Below are 16,888 nucleotides of genomic sequence, written 5' to 3' on the forward strand. Positions count from 1 at the left end.
GCTGCCACAAAGAAGAGAGAATCAAGCTACTCTCCAAAGTGCCCGAAAGCAGGACAAGAAGCAACCGATTGAAACTAATCAAGGAGGGAAGAAACCTAGAACTAAGGAGAAACTTCCTGACAGCTAGAACAATTAACCAGTGGAACAACCTGCCTCCAGAAGCAGTGAATGCTCCAACAGTGGAAGTTTTTAAGAAGAGACTGGACGGCCATTTGTCTGAAATGGTATAGGATTTCCTGCCTGAGCAGGGAATTGGATTAGATGACCTCCAAGGTCCCTTCCAACATTATTATTATTATTACTATTATTATTAGTAGTAGTAGTATTAGTATTAGTAGTAGTATATGATAATTATGGTCTTTTTTCCAATTATTGAAGGTGCAACTTACACTAGTAGTTACACACTAGGTTTATCTTTTGTCTCAGTGCAATTATGAGGAGATTGGAAAGTTGAAATATTGCTGTCAACCTTTTACCATGGTCAGATCACATTCTGGTGTCCTTTCCTTCCCATTGCAGGGAAGTGGGACCTATTCTGCCCAGGGCTAACTAACTGCAGACCCTAATTGATTTTGCCCCTCTCTCCAGATATGGTGACAGTTTCAGCCTATATTAGAGTCACCATTAAGGATTACATTATGGCAGTAAGGACTGGCAAATTGGAGCTGTTTTTCTACTCTTGCTACATCTGCAAATAATTGGTCAATGGCCATACAGGGGTGATCTGTTCTCTATGTGAGAATATCAGTGTAAGAAATCTTCTGTCTGATAGATAAAGTTGCACAGTCAAGTATTGTGATTTAGAAGTGTTTGATCCTGTGACTCCTGAGGAAATGGACAAGATCCTTGGGGATGTTTAACTTGTCAACCTAATTATTAGATTCATACCCCTCCTGATTTCTTCTGATTGTCTTAGTATATCTTTTGGAGATATATTGCTTGTCTTAAAGGGGGATGGATACAATAGTCCGTAAGAAACTATTGCTGGAAAATTTTCTGGAAGCTTTTCTGAGAAGATGATTGGGTCATAACTTCAGAAAAAATATATTATCTAGACAAGGGGTAGGCAACCTTGGCTCTTTTACGACTCTTGGACTTCAACTCCCAGAATTCCTGAGCCAGCCATGCTGAGGGGAAAGGGAGAGGTTTCCAAGCTGAGCCATGCTGGCTCAGGAATTCTGGGAGTTGAAGTCCACGAGTCATAAAAGAGCGAAGGTTGCCTACCCTTGATCTAGACCCATTTCAGTCAGTGTCAAGCCAGGAGATGGTATAGAGACATGATGGGATTGGGGTGGTGCCACCATTCTGCTTATTCTTAATCTCTGGTTCTCCTTAATCTCTCAGCAATTTTCAGTGCCATCAGGTTATTCTTTGGACTGGCTGTGGGAATTAGGAGTGGAGACATCATCTTATAGTGATTCTCTCTTTCTCCATTCCAGATGGCTGATAAGTGGGAGAATGTTGAACCTGAAGTCCACTCCTGTTTCATATCTTCTCACCCCTCCTTTTCCATATCTTCATGAAGCTAGAGAGTGATATCCTCCCTCAACATGGAGGATAATTACTTTGTCTTTGTAGAGATAATTACTTTGTCTTTGAGTCAGTCTCAACTCTTGGTCACAAACAGAACTTTTCTTAACTGTAGGTTGATGCTTTCAGTTCCTTGGATGGATCACTCCAGTGATGCTGTGGAAAGCTGGATGGGCAGGAGCAGCTGAGATTCAACCCTGACAAGAGATAGTGATTGTAAATTCATGATACCTGTGGTGTCAGAAATTTTTCCATCCTTACCTCACAGGATATACAGGTAGTCCTCAACTTGTCATTGTGTAACAACAGTTTGAAGTTAGGATGGCTTCGGAAAAGTGATGTATAATTTCTTAACGACTGTGGTACCATCCCTTAGTCACATGATCACAATTTGGGTTTTTGTCAGTAGGCTTGCATTTACAACCAGTTGCAGTCTCCTGCAGTCAAGTGATTGCGATTTGCAAACTTTGTTGTTGATTTCCAGCAAAAACCACCCATTGGGAAGCTGGATTCACTGAACAACCACCATAAAATTGTCATAAAATCAAGTGTGACTCAACATACGTCCGCAATGACTTATGTTGGAAATTCCTGTCCTAACTCAAGGACTACCTCTATGCATGCAAGACTATTCCTGGCTTGCCTGTGTCCATGGAGATTCTCATCCAGGTTATGGTCACCAAAGTCCAGTTGCCTCCTCAATAGTCCAGTTGCCTCTGGAGCCAGGAAGATCTCTGTACAGGTGTACCTGGTATACCAATCATTTCTTTCCTGGACTTGGAATCCCAGGTGAAAATGGGAAGAGAGATCTGAGCATCAGATTAATAGAACTCATTTCTTCTTCCCCAGAGGGTGAACACACTTGGATGGTTTCATAGAAATAGTTGATTTTTCTCCAATACTATATTGAAGAAATAATCTTGCTGAGTCCAGAGAAGAAGCATGAAGCAATCTTGCATCTTTCCAACAGCAACTTTTTCTGACACTTTCGCTTTCACTGTCTGAAAGAAAACCAATACCCCAACATTAAAATTTAAGGTATTTGTTTCTCCTGTAAAATATGCATTTCAAGTGCATTTTCCCTCAAGCGGGCACACATAACTTGCTCAGTTTAGACATTATTGTTTACATTTCGGACAGGATTATTATTTTGTGCGTGTGGGTGTGTGTGAGAGAGTTACAAGCTGCATGACCACGTTCTCATCTGCCTAGAATTCCAAATTCAATGTACAAATTAGTGAGTTCATTGAAATTTCCTTCCCCACCCTTAGACTGAAACAGGTAAAGATTTATTTATGCATTTGCCATAGTTCAGAAGTCATCCTCAAAGGTATCCACTTCACACAGAGGGAAAGTAAATAGCAATGCGAAAAAAGGTTATCTGAAGACAGAGAGTTCCCTGAAGATAGAAAGTTCATTTTTTAATGAACCTCAGGATCTCAGTTGGCTAATTATAATTAAGATACAACTTCTGCCTGGGATGGCAGAATAATAACGCTTTGTCCAGGTAGTATTTCATAGATAGCACTAAGAAATAACAGCCCTGGAAAATAACTTGAAAGATTTCAAAGGTTAAGACACTCCCAGGGACATTAGCTATGCAGGGGATTTGGGTAATAAAGAAAAAAAAAAACAGGAGATACAGTGAGAGGAAAATGAATGTTTTTTAGTTTGACCTCTTTTAAGTAGAATAGTGAATCTTTGGGCAAAGTCAGATAGGAGAAGCATAATTTTCATGATGAAACTGAAGTGACATATCTGGTAGATATTGTGATATCTGTGAAGGCCTTAGGTGTCTGTAGAAATACCCAGAGGTTTTTAGCAAAATCTGATGTTCAGTCTGGCAATAAAGGAAAAAACATTAACAAGGTGACTGGAGAGGCATCATGTTAATTGTATTTAATTTTAATTTAAGGCAAAGAGATTTTGGTCAAACATATCCACATCAATAGAGGGACAGAATCAAGATCGCATGAAGTATTAGTACTGTTTTACAAAGCCTTAGTTAAGACCACACTTGGAATTCCACATCCAATTTTGGTCACTACAATATAACAAAGATGTTGAGACACTGAAAAGAGTGCAGAGAAGAGCAACAAAGATGATCAGGGGACTGGAGGCTAAAACTTATTAAGAATGGTTGCAGGATTTGGACTTGGCTAGTCTAGAGAAAAGAAGGTCTAGGGTGACATGATAGCAGTATTCCAGTATTCCAAAGAAGAAGGAATCAACTTATTTTCCAAAGGGCAGGACAAGAAACAATGGATGGAAACAAACCAAGGAGAGATGCAACCTTGAATTAAGAAGAAACTTCCTAACAGTGAGAACAATCAACCAGTAAAACATCTTGCCTTCAAAAGTTGTGGGTGCTTCATCACGGGAGGCTTTTTAGAAGAGATTGGACAGCCACTTGTCTGAAATGGTATAGGGTCTCCTGCCTGAGTAGAAGGTTAGATAAGAAGACCTCCAAGGTCCCTTCCAACTCTGTTATTCTATGTAGTTTTTAATCCATGAACAATAAACTTGTCTAAATAAAATGTAATTTAAAGTAGCAGAATAGAAGACAAAGAATTGGAAAAGAGTGTGAAGTATCAAGATCTGAAAACTGAAGTTGAAAGATTAGGGGATAAACCAGCAATGGTGATCCCAGTCATTATTGTCCTGGTACATTCCATAATAAACAAAAAAATCTTGGACAGCACTTAGAAAATCGGCATAGTGACAACATTTTCACTTGAAAAATGAATGGGAGTTGAAGAGAAAGCAGGAATAAAGGCTAAGAATGGAGTACAAGATAAGAAACAATGGATGGAAGCTGATCAAGGAGAAAAGCAACCTGGAATTAAGGAGAAACTTCCTAACAGTGAGGACAATTAACCAATGGAACAGCTTTGCCTTCAGAAGTTATAGGTGCTTCATCACTGGAGATGTTTAAGAAAAGACTGGACAGCCACATGTCTTGAGCAGAGGGTTGGACTAGAAGATCTCCAAAGTCCCTTCCAGCTCTATTCTGATTGAAGCATTGATTGAGTAGATCTTACATAAAATAAACGGGACAAAGGTATAAAACCAAACACATTTCGGTAACAGGACACATAACAGTATCAAATCTTTCAGGTAGTATGAAAATAGCTAAAACTGCTAGACACAACACACATACAAACACAAACCCAATTTCATCAGTGCTGTCAATTCAGGGAGATCTATTTTACCTTTCTACAAATTTGAAAACACGGCACATCTATTGTTAATGTTCATGCAAACAGGAACTTAGTTAATGTGATTTTGCATACAAGTAGAATAAGGGAATTTATTGGTTTGAAAATTAAACTTTAAATCCAATACAATATCCTGGAAAGATAAGGAGAGGATAGAAAAATTGGGAAATAGACAAAGACAGATTCATACAATTAACCACAGACTTCTGGCTAAATAATAAGCCCAAATGCTGTGGGAATTGGCTTGGGGAGTCTAGGGAGGAATATAAAACAAGTGAACGGGACAGCTGCAACCACCATTTTGATTTTATAACCCCAAAACCTTGGTTGTTCCCTGGCAAAAGTGATAGCATTAACCCAAAACAAAGTACACTCTTCACTAAATGATAGCATCCATCCCATGTTGATATACAACAACATGTCTTCCTTCCTTCCTTTCTTCCTTTTCTCCTTCCTCCCTCCCTCCCTTCCTCCCTCCCTCCCTCTCTTCTTTCTTTTCCTTCCTCCTTTCCTTCCTTCCTCCCTCCCTCCCTCCCTTCCTTCCTTCCTTCCTTCTATTCCCTCTTTCATTCCTTTTTCCTTCCTTCCTTCTTTCCTTTTTTTCTTTTTCCTTCCTTTCTCCTTCCTTCCTCCCTCCCTCCCTCCTTTCTTTCTTTCTTTCTTTCTTTCTTTCTTTCTTTCTTTCTTTCTTTCTTTCCTTCCTTCCTTCCTTCCTTCCTCCTTTCTATACCTTCTTTCTTTCATTCCTTTTTCCTTTCTTTTTTCTTTCCTTTTTTCTTTTTCCTTCCTTCCTCCTTCCTCCCTTCCTCCCTCCCTCCCTCCTTCCTTCCTTCCTTCCTTCCTTCCTTCCTTCCTTCCTTCCTTCCTTCCATTTCTTCTTTCATTCCTTTTTCCTTCCTTCCTTCTTTCTTTCCTTTTTTCTTTTTCTTTCCTTTCTCCTTCCTTCCTTCCTCCCTCCTTTCCTTTCTTTCTTTCTTTCTTTGTTTCTTTCTTTCCTTTTTCCTTTTTTCCTTCTTTCCTCCCTCCCTCCCTCCTTCCTTCCTTCCTTCCTTTCTTTTTTCCTTCCTTCCTTCCTTCCTTCCTTCAAAATCAGCACCCATACCCCGTCCCACAGAAGGTAATTTGGGGGGGATATTAAAAAAGGCAGAATATTATATTTCCCAAAAGAATAACGGAGAAATATCTTAGGGGAGAAACCAGCCCAAGTTGTCCCAAGCAAAAACTGAGCAGGCCAGCTCTTTAGAAATGCAGATTTGGTAATCCATTCAGGAAGCCTGGGGGCAGGAAGGCTGGAACTGAGGGGATTAGAAAAACAAAGACTCCAAGGGTAAGACATGATCTTCAGGACAAAATAGGATTAACCCACCACCATTACAATAGCGAAAGGCACAAGACTCATTACATTGCACAATCCCCTGGGGCATCTCAAACAGAACCCTGTAAAGATCCACCCACTCTCAACTCCATTTGGTCAGCTGTCCCAGAACTGCATGCTGTTGCAAGTTCTGCTCTTCAATAAACTGGAACCTGCTTTCTAAGCAGCCTCTATTTTTATTTCCAGCATGTTAGCTTCCATTTTATTCACTCCTGGTTTGGAACTGGACCTGATTATTTTTTCTTTCAATACTTCCTTCTTTCCTTTTCTTAAATTTCTTTGTAGTTATCCAAGTATGAATATATGTTTCCTTTTCTTTCAGCTTCCAGTTGTTTTGTATTATAATTTTTAATCCATCCACTAGATGGCACTAAAAGGTTGTCTATAAAATGTTGATATAATAATATATAACATGACTTTTATAACATTAGCCCAGGTACTTTTAATCACAAAATGCTACATTGTTGAAGGCATAATTGTTCAAAATCTGCAGATATGTCCCTCTAATTTGACGAGATAAATTTAATCCAAATAACTATGCAAGTTGGAATAATAATAATCCAATAATAAGTAGGGAATAATAATCTTTTTTTTATATCTAAAGGGCCACTAGATCTCATTTTTCTCAGAAAGCTATAACTACTCTGCATATGATGAGAGCAGACTTAGTGGTGACAATGACAATAGCTACACCAACATATGATAAGGATGATGATAATTATTTTGATTATTTTTATTCCACCTTTCCTTAAGATGCTGCCCATAACTCTGTTTCTTCTATATTTCTCCCAGAACATCTCTGTGATATAGGCTAGACCAGGAGCAGGCAACCTTGGCTCTTTTATGACGTGTGGACTTCAACTCCCAGAATTCCCGAGCCAGTCATGCTGAGGGAAAAGGGAGAGGTTTCCAAGATGAGTCATGCTGGCTCAGGAATTCTGGGAGTTGAAGTCCACAAGTCATGAAGGGGCCATAGTTCCCCCATGCTGGCTCAGGAATTCTGGGAGTTGAAGTCCACAAATCATGAAGGGGCCATAGTTCCCCCATGCTGCCTCAGGAATTCTGGGAGTTGAAGTTGAAGAATCATAAAAGAGCCAAGATTGCCTACCCCTGGGCTAGACTAAAATATATGCATGGTCCCATGGCTGAAAGTGGGTGTAACTATCAACAGCATGTCTAGATAGAGTAGTTGAACTGTCTAGATTGAATCAAGATGATGCTGACTTTTCCAAAAGGGGCCGCGAGCACGCTTGCGACACAAACAAGGTGTGAGCATATGCACAACCTTCACAGTGACACTAACATAAGTAGGGGTGGTAAATGCATATGCACATGCATGCTCACTGACCAGACATTCACATGGCCTGGTGGCCAAAAGGCCATGGACGGTAGTGGTCTGTGGCCCATAGGTTGGGGACCTCTGCCCTAAAGAAATTCTAGCAAACAGCAGAACAGCAATTCTACTGTTCTGCTATTCTACGTTCTTTTGTTTTCATAGCCAAAGAAGATAAACTTACTGGCATTTAGAGAGACTACTCAAGCTATAACTGACAGTCTTCTAAATATGCCCATATGTGGAATAAAGACCGTGATGATATCCAAAACCAAAGAGCACCAAAAAGTCCTTGAAATTACCTTTTAATCTCCCCAAAGCAATTCAAAATTATCTGATTGGCCTCAATAGCTTAAATCTATAGTCAAAGCCATGGTTTTCCCAGTTGCAATGTATGGCTGTGAAAGTTGGACCATAAGAATTGAGGCCTTTGAACTAGGGTGCTGGAGAAGACTCCTGCAAGTCCCCTGGACTGCAAGGCGATCAAACTGGTCAGTCCTAGAGGAGATCAACCCTGACTGCTCTTTAGAAGGCCAGATGCTGAAGTTGAAACTCAAATACTTTGGCCACCTAATGAGAAGGAAGGACTCACTGGAGAAGAGCCTAATGCTGGGAAAGATTGAGGGCAATAGAAGAAGGGGACGACAGAGAATGAGGTGGCTGGATGGAGTCACTGAAGCAGTAGACGTGAGGTTAAATGGACTCCAGAAGATGGTAGAGGACAGGAAGGCCTGGAGGAACATTGTCCATGGGGTCGCAATGGGTTGGACACGACTTCGCAACTAACAACAACAACAACAAATCCTTTTCCACTCAATTAATAAAGATACAATTCCTATTTGACAGTAGGAAGAAAAAAAAAGCAAGAGCTGATTTTTGTTGGAAGAAAATAGAAGTTCTCCTAACAAAAACCTACAATAATATACACGCACCAGGCTAGTCTATGGCCAGAATAACAATTGTTTTAATGTGATTTGATTTGATTTAGAAGATGTAGTGAATAAATGAATGAACTAAGATCTCAGTTTCATTGTGACAAGGATACCCTGTCTTAATGAATGGGACTCTACTGTGCTGTGCTTTTCATTGCAAAAAAATAAAATGTTGAAATGCACAAATGAAAAGACCCCGCATTGTGCTGAGCAAGCAACACTGAGTAAGTAGTTTGCAAATGTGAATGCTTCCCCAGTTAGAATGACCACTAGTCTCCTCCGTGATCTTGACAGTTCTTTGATGGATTTGGGCTGCATCTCTGTCTAAACTTAGGGGTAGCAGAGAAACCAGAGGAAGGATTCTATAACACTGGTCAGCAAAAAAAGTTTTGCTTTCCACCTTGATGAAGAGTCATCCAGGAGAATTAATGGGGCCAGTGAACCAATAGAGAACAAATGTTTAAGGCCATAAGAGAGCGGACAAATGGGGTGGAGGGGAGTAATAACAGCAGCTCATATTACAGCATTCAGAGTGATCTTTGAATGCTTTGATAATGGGAGAAGCCAAATTAAGGAGGGAGAGATTGCATTTTTCACTTTGACTAAATAATATCCAGATGAGATTTCAAAGGGACATGCATATCAGGGAACATTATCCAATATTTTCTGTCCTCCTCCTGCCCCAGACATCTTTGGAATATGCTGACCTTGGTGTAATGGAGAAATTCAAGGTTATATCTTGATTCCAAGATCATGGATTCATACCTGAATAAAACATAGGAAAATTCTAAACTCTGTCTGTCTGTCTGTCTGTCTGTCTGTCTGTCTGTCTGTCTGTCTGTCTGTCTACCTCCTACCTACCTACCTCCTATCTATCTATCTATCTATCTATCTATCTATCTATCTATCTATCTATCTATCTATCTATCATCTATCTATCATTTATCATCTCTCTCTCTCTCTCTCTCCAGTATCTGTCTGTCTGTCTGTCTGTCTATCACCTATCTATCTATCTATCTATCTATCTATCTATCTATCTATCTATCTATCTATCTATCTATCTATCTATCTATCTATCTATTACTATGCTTGATGGGCTCATCCAGAGAAACCATAACAGGTTTTGAAAAGATTAACAGCATCAAACTAATTTTACCATAGAACTTCTGCAAAATCACCATTAGACATATTTATTACCATCTTAATACTATTTTTCATTGCTTTCTTGATCTGTTCATTTTATTATTAGGTTCTTGTTTCTAGAGGGCTGTTCCATGTATCTGACAAACAAAATGTGTAATTTTATGGGAGCCTAACTGATTTATGGATAATATAAGAAGGTCTAGTTGCTATTATTAAACCATATTGCATATTTCTAAAGTCCCGATAATTAGGTTAACATTTCTTCTACTTACTCCTTTTTAGTACTGCACTGGTTACAGCTGTCAGATCTCTATGCATCCTGAAAAAAAATATCCTTTTTATTTTCCTAGGAAATAGTTAATTTGATAAAGAGAATTTGCTTTCAGTATTTATTTTTATTTTTTGCAAAGGAGAAGAGGAATTAACTAAAATTACATGGGTAGAGTGCAATGTTTTTGTACTGCATTTATTTAATGGAATGTGGGGATTGACCTGCCTTTCACTGTAGAATTTATTTTCTAGTCATTTGAGGTCCCTTGCCTCCCCATGCTTCAATTATATCCTAAAAGAAATCATTACAATGATTTTTTTTCTACCACTCATAAATGGTAGAAAAAATGCTGTATTTCGAAAGGTTCTTCTAGTATGTGAGAAAGAGAGTGATCAGATGATTAAACTTTGTCCCATGCTGGTCTCAATTGTACACACTGCAATGCTCAACTTTAATTTGTTCTTATTAGCTTCTAATCAAAAGCTGGACAATTGTTCACATTCATTGCCTAATTCACAAGGTTATGGAATTTGAGGAAATACATCTGCCAAACTAGAGTGACTGCCATTTCTTTTCTTCTCTTGAGGCTAAATGTGGATCTCACCCATTTGCTTCTGATATTTCAGACATGTCAAACACAAGGCCCGGGGGCCGGATGTGGCCCATGAAGTGGTTTCATGTGGCCCGCGAAGCCATCCTGGAAACAGTGAGGGAACGGCCCCCTGTGCCTTGGCCCTGGCCCAGGCCACCCAGAAGCCAATGTACAATTTTGTGGTGGCCATCTATGCTGAAACGCATTCAGTCTTAGCTCCACAAGGCTGTCTGGAAACAGCAAGCAACAGCAAGCAACTTGAGTAGCAGCCTTGAGGAAGTGGGGCTGGGCTTGGTGCCGTGGGTGCTCAAGGGCCAGGCTGGACATTTGACCTCTGCTGCCCAGGGCTCCGGGCAGCCCACACCACCATCCAGCCCCCTCCTGCATGGCCTGAGAGGAACAGTGAGGCTCCTCCAGTGGACCATGCCTTGGCACTTGCCCTGGTCCAACCCTCTTCTGCCAGAGACCCTCAGATCTGTCCCACTCCTGCCTAGGCCCCCACAGGCACCCTTGATGTGAACGATGTAGAACTGGCCATGCCCACCCAGTAGGCCACACCCACTCCATCCATGCCCACCCAGCAGGCCGCACCCACCCTGGCCACACCCACCTAACCTCCTGAGAGCAACTGCAATGCTGATGCGGCCCTCAATGAAATTGAGTTTGACACCCCTGTGATATTTGTTATAACAGAATAATAAAGTTGGAAGGGATGTTGGAGGTCTTCTATTCCAACCCTCTGCTCAAGGAGTAAACTCTATACCATTTCAGCAAATGGTTGTCCAATCTCTTCTTTAAAAGCTCCAGTGAGGGAGCACCCACAGCTTCTGGAGGCAAGCCATTCCACTGATTAATTGTTGTAACTGTCAGTAAATTTGACCTTAGTTCTAGGTAGGTTCTTGTCTTGATTAGTTTCCATCCGTTGCTTCTTGTCCTGCCCTCAGGTGCGTTGGAGAATAGCTTGACTCCCTCTTCTTTGTGGCAGCCCCTCAAATACTGCAACGCTGCTATCATGTCACTCCAGTCCTTCTTTTCTCTAGATAGACATACCCAATTCCTGCAACCATCTTCCTTCCTTCCTTCCTTCCTTCCTTCCTTCCTTCCTTCCTTCCTTCCTTCCTTTCTTCCTTCCTTCCTTTGTTTATCTTTTTTTATCTTTCTCTCTTTCTCTCTCTTAAAATCATTGGATGCTAAAGTCCTTAGGAAGGAATGAGCAAACATTTACTGCAAGGTAAATAACAGTATGGAATAAATAGCTCTTGCTCCAGACAGACATTATTATTTAGCCATATTTCTGTGATATGGCTGTGCCATTTTGAGCCATGCAGGAAGGATCTGTCAAAGTGCAGACTCTTAAAACTGCAGACAGTATCTTGTTTCATTTGACAAATATGCATGTTGCCATGTTTTTTATCACTGTAATTGCATGGCAAATATCAGTAGGAAATTACTTTTCACAATGCTAATTAGCAGCCTGATCAGGGATCACAGACCAGCTGGCCACTGAACAGCGTATAATTAGATAAGCAGAATGGAACTAAGAATAAGGTTGGAGAATGTGACAGGTCTTTATGTCCATGTAAAATAGGGGTGTCAAACTGCCTGCAGCCTGGTTGCATCATATGGAGGCTGCACCCACCCCAGCTCCGGTAATGTGAAAAAAGTCACAATACGTCACAACACGTCATGTGAAGCGGTGAGTTTGACACCTGTGATGTAAAAAGACAATGCCTTTGCTTGCCCTTAGTTGTTTCAGCCTCCTTTATTGAATAAGCACTGGAAACTCTACAAGCATTGAGGATGATGCCAACTCAATTGCCCAAAAGGAGATTAATTTTGCAATTGTTCAAGACACTATATCTTCTTAATAGCCTGACCCATGGAAAGACACTCAAATGTATGTCTTTATTGCAAAAGTCAGTCAATGTAGAAAAGCACACAAACGTAACATGGACGTCCCAAAGGTGCTTTTTCCAAAAAGCAATTGGGCTTTCTTGTTTTGTTTTGTTTTCCTTTAAAAATGTTTTGCTTTTCCTTTGGTCTAGGATTTCTTTGTTTGTTATTTTTTCAGTCTGTGGGATGCATAATAGTTGACTCCAGTATTATGGTTCAAAGGACTATCTGCCTTTTTTCTGAGTCCAGGTTTCGTAGCCATAAGTAGCAATTGGAAAAAAAAAATACATTAATTAATCTGCATTTAGTTGTGAGGCTGACTCCTTTACTCTTCCAGATGTTATTCATGCCAGACGTTGAAATAAACAAATATGCAAAAAATAGCAACAGACACTACCACCCTGTTGGAAAAATACCAACATTGAACTTGCAAGTCTTCATTTAAATGGAAGCTCCCATATCTCTGCACACCTATTTTAATAATCAAATCACAGCTATCAGACAAAGATATTAGACTTTCTGGTCTATAACCCCCAATTTAATACAACACTATCATGTAGTTACTGTATACTATTACATTTCTCTTGGATGTTAGATCTTAAAGGTATTCATTTCACTGTCAGCGATATAATTCAGCATTTCCCAGGCTATCATTTGCAAATCTAAACACAGGTTTCTAAACAAATAAGATTATTCTATCTGAACAAGGAAAAATATAGTTCCAGATTTTGTTGCCTTTGTCGTCTCTTTTTATCACATTAGCACAAGAAACAAGGGGAACAAATCCATGTTTTAATGTTGGCCATCTTGTATCCACAGGTGCAACTGACATGCTGATTTTTTTTTTTTAAGGGCTTATTTCAAGTCTTTTTACAGAAGTTGGCAATGATCGAAGATTAGCAGCTTCCTATTTTTATAGGAGGCTTGTATTTTTGTTGACACTTGTAGCTCCTGTTGATTCTGTTTATTATTTGGGATCTCTCCCAGAATCATGATTTAGTTCTTTGCAGGCATACTTTTAAGAAGTACTTTAGGTGTTTAGAAATCCAATTTAAAGCCCTTAAATCTCTGCAATGTAATTTTAATTTGGCGCTGGCTTTTGTGTGCAGAGGCTTCATTCCAGAATATGAGAATGTTTTGTTTATGAAAACAAAAAACGGTCATTATACTCTCAATGTAATTTGTTCTCTAAGTTGTATTTTGCTTCTGCAGTATAATTGCATGGAGAAAATACTTACAGTAGACCACCCAGGCTGATTTGCAAAAAGCTAACCAAGGTTAAACTTCATCAATATTTGGGTGGGAGTTTAACAGGATGTCTTAGAATTACCAGCTAGATTGAGAAGTCAAATAAATAAGATAAGATAACCTTTATTGTCATTTTTTTTTTACTGTGGGCACAATGGCACACATCAAAAATGAAATTTAGTTGCCCGCTCTCAAAGTGAAACACATACATGACACACACCTAAAATATACTATATACAACATATGTATAGACCCACACCCCTACATATACATAGCAAATAAATATTAAATACTGTCCATCTTGAATATATAACGGAAGGAGGAAGCTTGAGAGTTCACAAGGGTAATGCTATATGGAATGAAACTATGGCTGAATCTGGATGTTCTGCTGCGGATACCATGAAGCCTCCTCCCAGAAGGTAACAAGGAAAACAGGTCATGAAGATGATGTGTCATGTCCCAGATAATCCTACGGACCCTGCTCAAGCAACACTTCTGTGCTATGTCCTGGGTGGGAGGGAGGGAACTGTCAATGATCTTTTCAGCCATTCTCACCACTCTCTGCACCGCCTTCCTGTCTGAAGCAGTGATGCTTCCAAACCAGATTGTGATGCCATATGACTGGATGCTCTCGATCATCCCCCTGTAGAAAAGCGGTCAGGACAGGGGAAGGAAGATGTGCTTTTCTCATGCGACGCAGAAAATGCAGGTGCTGCTCTGCCCGCTTTACCAGTTTCTCATTGTTGAGCGACCAAACCAGCCTACTTGTTAGCTGCACACCCAGGAATTTGATGCTGGTAACCATCTCCACAGGTGAATTATTGATTCACAGAGATGTGTGGCTGTGCCTGCCTTTTCAGAAATCGACAATGATCTCTTTGGTTTTTCTGGTATTTAAACTAGGCTGTTTTCCTTACACTAGTTCACCAACCCCTCAACCTCCTTGTGATAAGCTTTCAGAAGACGGCTAATGACAGACTTATTCCATATGGTTGCCAAGCTATATGGATTTCTTCATACTTAACCTGTGGACAATTTAACCAGGAATCAGTTGAAGAAGTTGATCACAGCCTTGCAAATACAAAATTTCATTCTTAGCCAGACAGGTAACATTGGGAATCGTATCGTTTATGGATTTTTCAATGGGTTTGTTTTAAAAAGTGGCAATTTTGTTCAAATAGGGCAGAAGTGTCCTCAGGATCTTGTCAAGCCAAGAGGTCAGCTGCTGAAGTGCAATTAAACCTTGGCCTAAAGTTTTATGTGCATCCCAAAAACAGGAGAGTTTTTAATCACAGTGATGTAGTCTCCATCTTGACTTTTATTTTTTTTTAACCTCATCTTGTGGTTAGCTTGGAATATGGGGTTTTGAAAAGGCTGTGAGTCTATTGAGTAAAGGTGCCAAGAATGAAACTTTGGCAGCTACATGCCTCTTTGTTTTGACTTGCCATTAGGGGGCGAGGAGCAGTGGTGGGATTCAGCTGGTTCTCACCAGTTTGTTAGAACTGGTAGCTAATTTTTTGTTCACTTTGGTGAATTGGCTGATGCCCTAGCCCTTTTTCACAAGGCCCAAAACAGACCACCAAAAGTGCATGAATGCCACTTTCAGAAGTCCCTTCTGAGCCGGGGAGGCCTCCTAGGCCCAGAATGGCCGTCTGAAAGTGAGTGGACACCACTTCCTGTGGGCTGTTCTGGGCCTGGGAGGCATATCTGGCTCAGAACAGACTTCCGGAAGTAGCCTCTGTGCACTTCTGGTGGGCCATTCTGGACCTGGGAGGGAAGTGGCCTGCACGCAGAGAACCAGTTGTTCAGGTATTTGAATCCCACCACTGGGGAGGAGGTGTTGCTTTAGAAGTGTTTAATGGAGAAAAGAAACTTCCATGATTCTGCTTAAGACTGTGAGAGCCATGAGATCCTGAAACATTTCCAAGGACACTGCAGCAGATGTGGAGGAGAATCAGACAATTCTCATAACAAAGGGAATTTTTTTAGAGGGACTAGGTGAGAGGATGGGGGTTTGGCTGGAGATACTATTGTTTAATTCTATGAACTGGTGTCTGGGAACCTCACAGCTAATTTTGCTTCGACAGTACCATGCCGTGTATTCAATAAACAGTACAAATTTTGGAAAGGAAATTAACCTGGTCATTTATTTGGATCCTTGAGCTGGATGTTGACAAAAGGATTCTATTTATTGGTTCTTTCTGATGATTTGACTGACTTTGAATTGGCCATTTATTGACTTTCTGGTAGAAAGGCATGATCACCACAACCATCATCTGAGGTCAACATTGTCATCTCTCAAATCTGTTCTGGAGGTGGAGTTCCTAGAAAGGTAGAAAAAACTACTGTACTTCTAAGCTTTAATATGACCAGAGTAATATTTTTCTTGAGAAAACACATGTCCTCCATAGTGTGTTAACTCAGTGATATTGTGTCAGTTCTGAAGTAAACAGTTGGCAGTCATGAAACCTTGGGAAGACTAAGGGTTGGTACCCCTTAAGCCATAAAGTTTTAATATGATTATCTGCTCTATGTAAGCGTTGCATACCTAAGTTAGCACTCCAGAGGAGTGCATTTTGAGAGAAATCTAATAAACTCCCATAGATCTTTCCTTTCTTTCTTCTTGTTCATTTTAATGTCATCAATCAGACGTTGTAAATCAAGATTGCGTACAAGTAATCTACAAGACAAGATTCACATTACCACCATTTCATGAATACTCTCAAATAACAAATAAATAATATGCTCACACAGAATTCATGAGCAAGAAGAGAAGAAATTCAATGAATATATTAGAATGATTCATTTTGCTCCCCTAACAGATGCAGAGCAGAGGGACTTTCTTTTCAGTGGCTAGCAACAAAATGTTGTTTCCAAAACTTTTCCTGGGCTGGTGCAGTTTGGAGAGAAACCTCTGTAATTACTGATATCTGGCAGTATATACCTTTGCATTAAAACTTGCTCTGTGGCCATTTAGGTTACCTAACTATTGAAAGGCTCAAAATTGAGGAATATGTTTATTTATTTATTTTTATTTATTTATAAAACATAAATAAATTAAAAGCGAGAATTAGAAACCAAGGGCACCTGGGGAGGGCAGGGGCAGAATGGGGGAGGTGGGATCTGTTGTTACTCCATCAAGGAATATATTTATGCATAACATTGCTGAATATAAATTGCAGGTTGCATTGTATAATCTTGTATAATTTTGTATTGTATAATTTTGCATTCTATGACCTAGAATAAAGGCAGAGTTAGTAGGGGTAGTTGAATTCCCATAGAATCAACAAAACCGGAAGACAGTGACCCCTTTCTTGAAGTCAACATTTCTTTTGGTCCTCTGTCCTTGATCT

General features: G+C 40.0%; 1 long non-coding RNA gene across 1 annotated transcript in view; it reads right to left on the reverse strand.

Annotated features, from left to right (window-relative positions):
- Window positions 1-1,132: 1,132 nt before the first annotated feature.
- Window positions 1,133-16,888, reverse strand: part of LOC120320193 — a 35,290-nt gene continuing 19,534 nt past the window's right edge. Inside the window, exon 4 of the long non-coding RNA XR_005559922.1 lies at window positions 1,133-2,531. This is a non-coding gene — a long non-coding RNA (uncharacterized LOC120320193). The remainder of the gene's footprint in view (window positions 2,532-16,888) is intronic.

The sequence above is a fragment of the Crotalus tigris genome, unplaced genomic scaffold (genome assembly GCF_016545835.1).
Source record: "Crotalus tigris isolate CLP2741 ecotype Arizona unplaced genomic scaffold, ASM1654583v1 scf7180000021207.2732985, whole genome shotgun sequence".
In the NCBI taxonomy this organism is placed as follows: Eukaryota; Metazoa; Chordata; class Lepidosauria; order Squamata; family Viperidae; genus Crotalus; species Crotalus tigris.